At 41.7% G+C, this 8,622-nt stretch overlaps 1 protein-coding gene and 1 long non-coding RNA gene across 10 annotated transcripts in view; both read right to left on the reverse strand.

Annotated features, from left to right (window-relative positions):
- LOC115062603 overlaps positions 1-426 on the reverse strand; it is a 13,359-nt gene extending 12,933 nt beyond the window's left edge. The window contains exon 1 of the long non-coding RNA XR_003842551.1: positions 178-426. This is a non-coding gene — a long non-coding RNA (uncharacterized LOC115062603). The remainder of the gene's footprint in view (positions 1-177) is intronic.
- Unc5d (unc-5 netrin receptor D) overlaps positions 1-8,622 on the reverse strand; it is a 537,305-nt gene that overhangs the window by 450,394 nt on the left and 78,289 nt on the right. The window lies entirely within an intron of this gene.

The following is an 8,622-nucleotide window of genomic DNA, read 5'->3' on the forward strand; positions in this document are numbered from 1 at the left end:
AGAGAGAGAGAGAGAGAGAGAGAGAGAGAGAGAGAGATTTTATAAATATTTCATCAACTATTTTTGCAACATAGGAACCTCCCGAATATTTGCTGATATTATTGCGGTCCAAAGAAGGAAAGCCTATTGGCCTATTGGCATTTAAACATGCAAATGTCAACAGAGACCTTTCCTTACCCCGATTTCACAGTTAACAAGTGAGCCAGCACTGCCGCCTTGCCTTGGCTCTTCCGAGGTGTTTCTCTAAGGCCCAGATCCAGCAGCTGTCACCTCAAGCACCCAGCTCTCTGGATTCACACTTCCGATAAATGACTCTTGCAACATTGTACTTGCGAAACCAACTGACCAGCTGGGAGCTTAGAACTGTAACTCTGGCTGTCAGCTTCAATCCATCACCATGCACCCGAAGAGCCTGGGCTACACTACTACAGCCGGAACCTGGGTCAGAAAGAGCAGTTGGAGTCAATTAAGCAAGTAAGGATCAACTGCCCCGTGCGCTGCCTACAAGATACCTTGTTCAAAAGAAACACTTGGGCAGAACCAAACAAACAAGATCACAGCCTGGCAGAGGGGCTCTGTTCTGTACCCCATGTGGTCACAAAAGTCAGGTCTAGAGGCATGGCTCTCTGACCAAATATGGGCTACATGACAGTCCCTCTAGACTAAGGGTTTTCTCTGAAATCTTGGGGCAAAGGAAATTGACAATGGGTATATATACAGAGATGGCTAACAGGACACAGGTCAGAATGAGGAGAAAGAGGAGGAGGAGGAGGAGACGGGGAGGGGAGGAGGAGAAGGAGGAAGAGGAGAGGAAGGAGGAAGGAGGAAGAAGGAAGGAGAAGGAGGAGGAGGAGGAGGAGGAGGAAGAAGAAGAAGAAGAAGAAGAAGAAGAAGAAGAAGAAGAAGAAGAAGAAGAAGAAGAAGAAGAAGAAGAAAGAAGAAGATGACGACGACACATCAGAAGCAGCAGCAGCTTGAATAAACACCACCAAGGCTATAAAAATCATTTGCAAAGGCCATTCTGCCCATGTAAAAAATGAACTGACGTGATTTACATAGTTGCGAGTGAGTGAGTTGTATGCTCATCTCTGCTGAAACATCCTTTGGGAAACACGGTTTAGAAAATATTATTATGTTTAGCTATGGCAGAGCTCAGTGGGCGTCTCATTTTAACAGATTCCCTTCTGTTCATCTTTCCGCTGAGGCTCTAAGGTAATACACCCTGCATGCTTTGCCCATCTTAAGATACATGGCTGGCTATCTCCACTAATTCAGACAAATTTCTCCCCAATAAGTCAGTCCAGCTGGGGGCAATGCTCATTATAGCTCCACCACAGCTAAATTTCACAACAAATTAAAGATGATGCTACATCAGGGATCTATCCCTTCCTTTCAAGCCAAACACGGGTAAGCATTTGCCATCACCTAGGGCTCTCCACTGTACTAGCCCCTCTGCATGTTCCCAGGGGACATTAGGAAGAGAAGCCTTCACCTTCAGATCAATGTGTTTGTGTACTAATGTGTTGTGCTTCATTTCTTCCCCACGGGAAACCCTGTTCTTTGGGCTCTGGAAAGCCTTTTGCTCTTTTTTTTTTTTTTTAAATGACAAATCAAGCGATCCACACACTGCCTTTCAAGGTGTGTCTTCTGCTTTCTGACTGTCTGCTTCGACCTCTCCCTTCTCTGCCTGTCTTCATTTTTCTACTCAGCTTCTGGCATGTTCCTGCATTGTGATGCTCAATAAAGTTTTATTCATAAGATCAGGAGAACACACTGTAAGGGTAAAAAAGAACTTGACACATAGACACACACACACACACACACACACACACACACACACACACATAGCCCTTCTACAGCATTCCCACTGAAAGAACATCCTGCTTAGTTAGGCCTAAAGAGTTGCATGATGAGATATCCCCTGTTCTTCCAGTATGAGAATCAGGTATCAGATCTCTCATATACTGAGCCTAAATCCTCAGGGTGTTGATGTGCTAGTTCCATTTCTAGTCTTTCAGAACAGAGCGAAGTGGAGAACACAAGGAAGGTACCCTTCTAAAGTCTTAAATCCAATTTCGATATCATAAATTTCCTAAACAGACTTATGCATCATACCCAGCCTTTAGGAGTGTCATTTTCTAAATGACAAGATGTGAAATTTTTTTTCTTGTAGTATAAACATATTACTTAAAAACCTACAGGGCCTAGGACATGAGGAACATTAAGAATTCTTTTCTGTTTCTCCTTCATTCCTAGATATATGGCGAAGCTACAGTGCGTCCCAAAAAGTCTTGTGGATTCAGATTCCTTAAAGCTCCTGGTGTCTCCACGGAAAATGTTCTCAATTGGCTGGTTTTAGCATGCTTCTCAAAGGGGGCATACACTGCCTCGTGTATCGGCTGCTTGTCTTGTCCTTGACCCAGCAGGAAGCACCTGAACGGAGGATGGTTTTCCTTGGCTCACAGTTCAAAGGTACACACTCCCTCACAGCAAGGAAGCCATGCTGGCAAGCGGCAGCAACACTATGGCAAGGGTAAGGGATTGCTCGTTCACATCTCGGTAGATCAAGAAGCAGAGATGAACAAGGACAGACTACAGCCTGTGACCAGCTTCCTCCATCCTGGCCTGGAATCCTGAGCTTCTACAACCTTCCAAATAGCTCCACCTGATGGAGACTATGTGGTAAAACCCTGCAGGTTAGGGGAGCAGTCCCATCCAAACTTCAACACTCCCTTTGTACCCATGAGGCACCACTGGCCCTATCATGTCAACTGTTTCTGAAAATCTGCTTTGTGTTGTCCTGATGGATTCTTGCAGTCTGAGCTGGAGGTAAAGAAACTTCTGCCCTGTGTCCTTTCACCTCCTCCTATGTGACACATAAGGCTAGGTCCTTTTAGTCTTTCCTCCCTGTCCTTTCTGGCCCTGACACTTCCATCTGTGTATCTTTGCTACAAAAGTCATAACTGATTCTCTTCAGGTTTTCTTGATGTTCTCAACATTTACCCTAGAAATGTTTAGGTAGCACTACTGACTTATGCCCCTTTTAAAATAACCACCAGAATTTCTTTCCATTCCTAACCCTCAACCTCTTAGTGTAAGGACTTTAAAGATTAGTTATTAAAGCTAACTGGTTAATCATTAACCACCAAGCTGTGGGTCTTTTTTTTTTTTTTTTTAATCTGGGGATTGAAAACAGCTTTGCCATTTTTCCCTAATGACTCCAAGGACCACATCTGAGACCATTCCAAATTTTAGTTTTCTGGTGGTTGAGAGCAATTTACTTTATCTGCCAAAGTGTCTGCTTTGTAAGACATAACTAGCTGATACACAGCTGTGCTACTGGATGAGGTGAGGCTGTTGCTAGGCCCTGGCACAGGCTAGTGATGGGCATCTTTCCTTAGTATTCTTTCTCTCAATATCTATACTAGATGAGGGAAAAAACAAAAACAAACAAACAAACAAACAAAACAGGCCCAGAATAGTCTCAAAAGAAAGGAAGCTGTTTCATAAACACTGTCTTGGGACGGGTAAAGGCTGCTTTGCACAGTCCCAAGAACTAATTAAGTTTTATTTTCTCTAACGAGCAAATTGCTAATTTGATAGAAAAATTCAAGTGAATTTGAAGCTTCCTTTTATCAAGTAAGAATCATTTTCATTTAGAGATGCTCAGCTCCCACTGAATATTAGCCTTAAATTTTGATTGACAAAATGTCTTCTACTCAGTAGACATCATAACCAAATTGAATCAGTAAGGAGAAATATAAACGTGATTAGCAAATGGCTGAAAGAACCTCTGAGCAGCACACATGAAAAGGGTCCGATACAACAAGAAATATGAATTAGTATTGGCCCAGTGTTTTAGAATTGGGAAACATGCATGTATTGCCTACAAGGGCTACATTAGAGGTTCTGAAGCAACATGAAACCAAGATATGGAAACTACACATGTATGAGAGGTTGACATATAGTCTTTCATTATTTCTCTTTATTTCAAGATGTCCCCATGTCTGCACAGAAGTCCCTTTCAAGTCCTTTTCAGTTTTTTTTTCCTCAGTATTTCCTTATCCTGGCACATGCATCTCTCTACCTTTGCCACAAAAATACTACAGATCCCTTTACATTTTTACTGATCTCCAAGATCTTACCAGAGAAGCATTCAAGAAATGCTATCAGACCCTACTAAGATAATCGCAGAACACGGTAGTCACATGACACCTGGAAGAGAGTTGAATTCTCCATGAACATTCAGTTAAGACGGTGCCTGAGAGCCTCTGTCAGTGCCTGACAAACACAGAGGTGGATGCTCTCAGCCAACCATTGGATGGAGCACAGGGTCCCCAATGGAGGAGCTAGAGAAAGGACCCAAGGACCTGAAGGGGTTTACAGCCCCATAGGAGGAACAACAATATGAACTAACCATTACCCCCAGAGCTTCTAGGGACTAAAGAACCAACCAAAGAGTACACATGGAGGGACCCATGACTCCAGCCACACATGTAGGAGAGGATAACCTCAATGGGAGGAGAAACCCTTGTTCCTGTGAAGGCTTGATTCTCCAATGAGAGGAATGCCAGTGCCAGGAAGCAGGAGTGGGTGGGCTGGTGAGCAGGGGGAGGGGGAGGAGATGGGAGGGGGAGTTTCAGAGGGGAAACCAGGAAAGGGGATAACATATGAAATGAAAATAAAGAAATTATCTAATAAAAAAAGGTTATGACAGAATGACTCCTCTTTATTCCGACGCTTGCCCCAAGCTTGGCCTGGAAGCAGGATCTCAAGACCCAAGAATGAAGCAAACAACCAACACGACAACACGACAAAGGGGCTAACTTGGCCACCAGTCATCTTTGCACAGTAGTCAAATGTATGCACCGTGTCGTTGGATAGTTTATGAAAAAGTACTACTTGGACAATGATTTAGCCTCAACATTTTGCAGAATGACGGGTATTTGTCTAGCTGTCCTCAAGGACACATAAGTTTACTTACTAATAACAGAGATAAGAGTACCTGTCCCATGAGGTGGCTCTAAGCAAAATTGTATAAATTTAATAATATTAGTTCACACAGTGTCATCAGGTATATGTTTAGATTTAGTACTAACATTATTTCTGTGATCTAACAAAATGTTCTGCACAGATATCTGCTACAGAGATGAATAAATAGTTTAGAAAAAGTTTAGCCAGAAGAAAATTTCAAAAACCATACAAAATTGACTATTTCGTCATTGGGCAGATACTCTATAACTTCTTAACCATGGAACGCTGTATTTCCACAGAAGCCCAGGGACTCAAGAGGGTAGTGTCAAAAAAACATTATCCACATAAACACACAGTTCTCACCTTAATGGAATAAGGCAGTTTAATCTGGAACCATTGACCAGGAACACATACTGAGGTTACTCCAAATTCCACGTTTTAATGTGTTTGATAAGGTTTAATGATTAAGAGAACAAAGACAGTAATACAGCAACATATTTTCAAGTATGTTGAGTAGATAGGTTACAGCAAAATAGAAGGATCTCTGCTGCTACAGGCTCCAGAGCTCATCTGATGACATGCTTAGCTTTGGATTGGTAAAAGCTGGAAGTTTTGCCATACTTTACAAAGGATGGACCCAGGACTGGTAGAGGGGAAAGATAGCAGAGGTGAATTTTAATTAATCTCTGACTCTTCTACATCCCAAACCTTTCCAAAGTCATTGAAGTTCTAAGCAGTGGGTCCCTTTTAGAAGGTGTGGCTTTCTTTTCAGGAACTTTCTTTCACAAGACAGATAGGAAGGGCAGAACCAGAAGCAGTCTCTCCATAGAAGACACTGGCCATTCTTCTGTGTCAAAGCTGGAGATTTACTTACTTTATGATGCTCCAGGTTCAGAAAAGGACCAAAGAGTCTCTGCATTTAGCATTGATGTATGTAAGAAAGCTAAGTAGGAGAAGGAAATCATAAATGTCTAGTATTTTCTGTAAGTCAGAAGCAGAAATGATGAATTAAACTGATAGCTATCCTTTTTAATAGGTACTTAGCTCACCTTCCCCATAAATAGCACTAATTCTTTTCTGATAAAGTCATATTGACCCTACTGTTAAAAGTAAAAGCTAGAGCAGAACCCAGAGCTTAAAGGAATGATCAAAAGTTCTATCACCAAGAGTTACACCTTACTTAATCCCTGCTGATATAACTACATGGTGAGAAAGAGAGGATGCCATCTGTCTCTTTAAACCTGTCAATCCAGGCTCTTCCCTCTTTGGAGGGTAGTAAACTCATCAAATCATTATAACGATTTAGAAAGATCATTTAAGAAATCGGAGGTACTGAGCCAAAACCTTATGCCATGATTAGGAAAAATTAGAAGCATTAAGTTACCTATAAATAGGAAATCAACATATTAACCTTTACTTTATTTAAAGAGGCAGACACAACATGCATTGCAAATGAGGACCATTCACATACAGGTAATGAAATCCTCTTCAGAAAGCAGGGGTTGGGAGCAGGATGCGAGCAGCAGTTTCCCCTGGGGGAATCAGAAACCTATTATTTGTCAGCCACAGCTCCACACAGGCAAGGCCAGACAACTGGAAACAAAGATAGACTCAAAGAAAGAGGCTGTTCTTAGGAAGCCAAGGGGATGGGGGTCGGGTAAAAAAAAGGAAAAATACTGTCAACATAGGAGACATTCCTGTAGAGGAAACATTATTTCCTAACTTAACAGGAGTGGAGGTGAGTATTTTTAAATCCCATCCTTGGTTTTTGTTGTTAAGGTTTTTTCTTTCAATTTTATAGAAGGAATAAATTGCTGTATCTTAGGTTGAACATATCTGAGTGTTTCTGATAACAAATATATGTGAGCTTTAAAATAAGAAGTCCTAGACTCAGTCAGTACCTCCTGCTGTTCTAAGAGCAACTGGAGATACCAAACTTATGTCACGAAGAATCTCCTAAACTTGCTTAGGATATAGTGAGTTACATAAGGTAGACCTTAACTAAAGGGATAACCCTGGATCCAGTAGATGCATCTACAAAGCTCTCTCACACTTAAGGCTCAGGAAACACTGGGCTATGAGGGGATGAGAGAGTCTGCTGTGGGATTGTGTCTTCTGGTAATGTCAGAAGGTCCATCCAAGAAGGGTCACTGGTGCCCCACCCTGCAAATGAGAGCTGAACAAGGATGATACCAGTGCCATCCAAAGCTCCTAAGGTCTCACACAATGAACTACAGGCAACTGAGGAATGATGGGAGTAAGAGAGGTGCTCTTTCCCGAAGAGGAGCACACCAAGTGTTTCCCCAGTGCCAAATGGTCAAGCTTGGAAACAAACCTGCAAGTAATATTACGGGGACTGAGTAAGTTGTACTTAGGAATATGTATATGCATATACACGTATGCCTGCATGCAATAACAACTAGTGAGAAAATAGATCATGACTTTGAAAATGAGAGAGAGAGAGAGAGAGAGAGAGAGAGAGAGAGAGAGAGAGAGAGAGTAGATAGATAGATAGAGAGAGAGAGAGAGAGAGAGAGAGAGAGAGAGAGAGAGAGAGAGAGAGAGAGAGTAGGGGTATGTAGAAAGGTTTAGAGCAGCATTTCTCAACCTGTGGGTCCCAACCCCTTTGAGGGTCCTATATGAGAAATTCAGCATATCAGATATTTACTTTGTATTTCATAAGTAGTAAACTTACAGTTATGAAGTAGTAAAGAAATAAGTTTATGGTTCTGAGTCACCACAACATGAAGAGCATAGAGTTACAAAAGTTGAGAACTACTGGTTTAGAGGGAGGAATACAGGGGAGAAATGTAATTAAATTATGGTCACAAAGACTAAAATTAAAAACATTATCCTTTATCGATCTCTAACAAAGTGATTTCTTACTGGAAAGTCATTTTAATGTTATAACATTGTAACTAACTGGTTGTCTTAATACTCTCTAAGTAGGCCAGGCAGGCCTTGAACTCATATAGATCTGCCTACATCTACCTTTGACATGTGGAAACTAAAGGCTTACACTACCACATCTAGCTTAAAGCTCTAATCTTCAAACAACCCTAAAACCAAGGTGTCTATGCTATAGAGATTCCTCATCCATTAAGAGCATGTATCACTTCAGATCTCAGCACCTACACTGGGTGGTTCACAGACTGTAACTCCAGGTCCAGAGGTATCTGAGGCTTCTAGACACCTACATTTAGGTCCTATACTGCCACTGATCTGTATACATTTACACATAATTAATTTTTTAATCTTAAACTAAAATACATATCCCCAAAGTGTTATAGATTGGGGTTGCAGAAAAAACTCAGAAATTGAATATATACTGTCCTTGCAAGAGACCCAAATTTGGTTCCTCACACCCAGGTCAGGTGGCTCACACAGTAACTGCTGCTGACGTTTGTGTTGCTAGGTCTGATCCAGGTCTGATGGTTTGGGACTAGATAGAGCTGCTATATATTACCATGTCAAGATCTGAAGACAATCATCCACTGAACAACTTAGCATCCATAATTACATGGACAGTTCCCTTAACAAATGCCTTCTAGGGGGTGTCTGTCTGTCTGTCTGTCTGTCTGTCTGTCTGTCTCTCTCTCTCTCTCTCTCTCTCTCTCTCTCTCTCTGTGTGTGTGTGTGTGTGTGTGT

The sequence above is a fragment of the Mus pahari genome, chromosome 19, assembly GCF_900095145.1.
Source record: "Mus pahari chromosome 19, PAHARI_EIJ_v1.1, whole genome shotgun sequence".
Taxonomy (NCBI): Eukaryota; Metazoa; Chordata; class Mammalia; order Rodentia; family Muridae; genus Mus; species Mus pahari.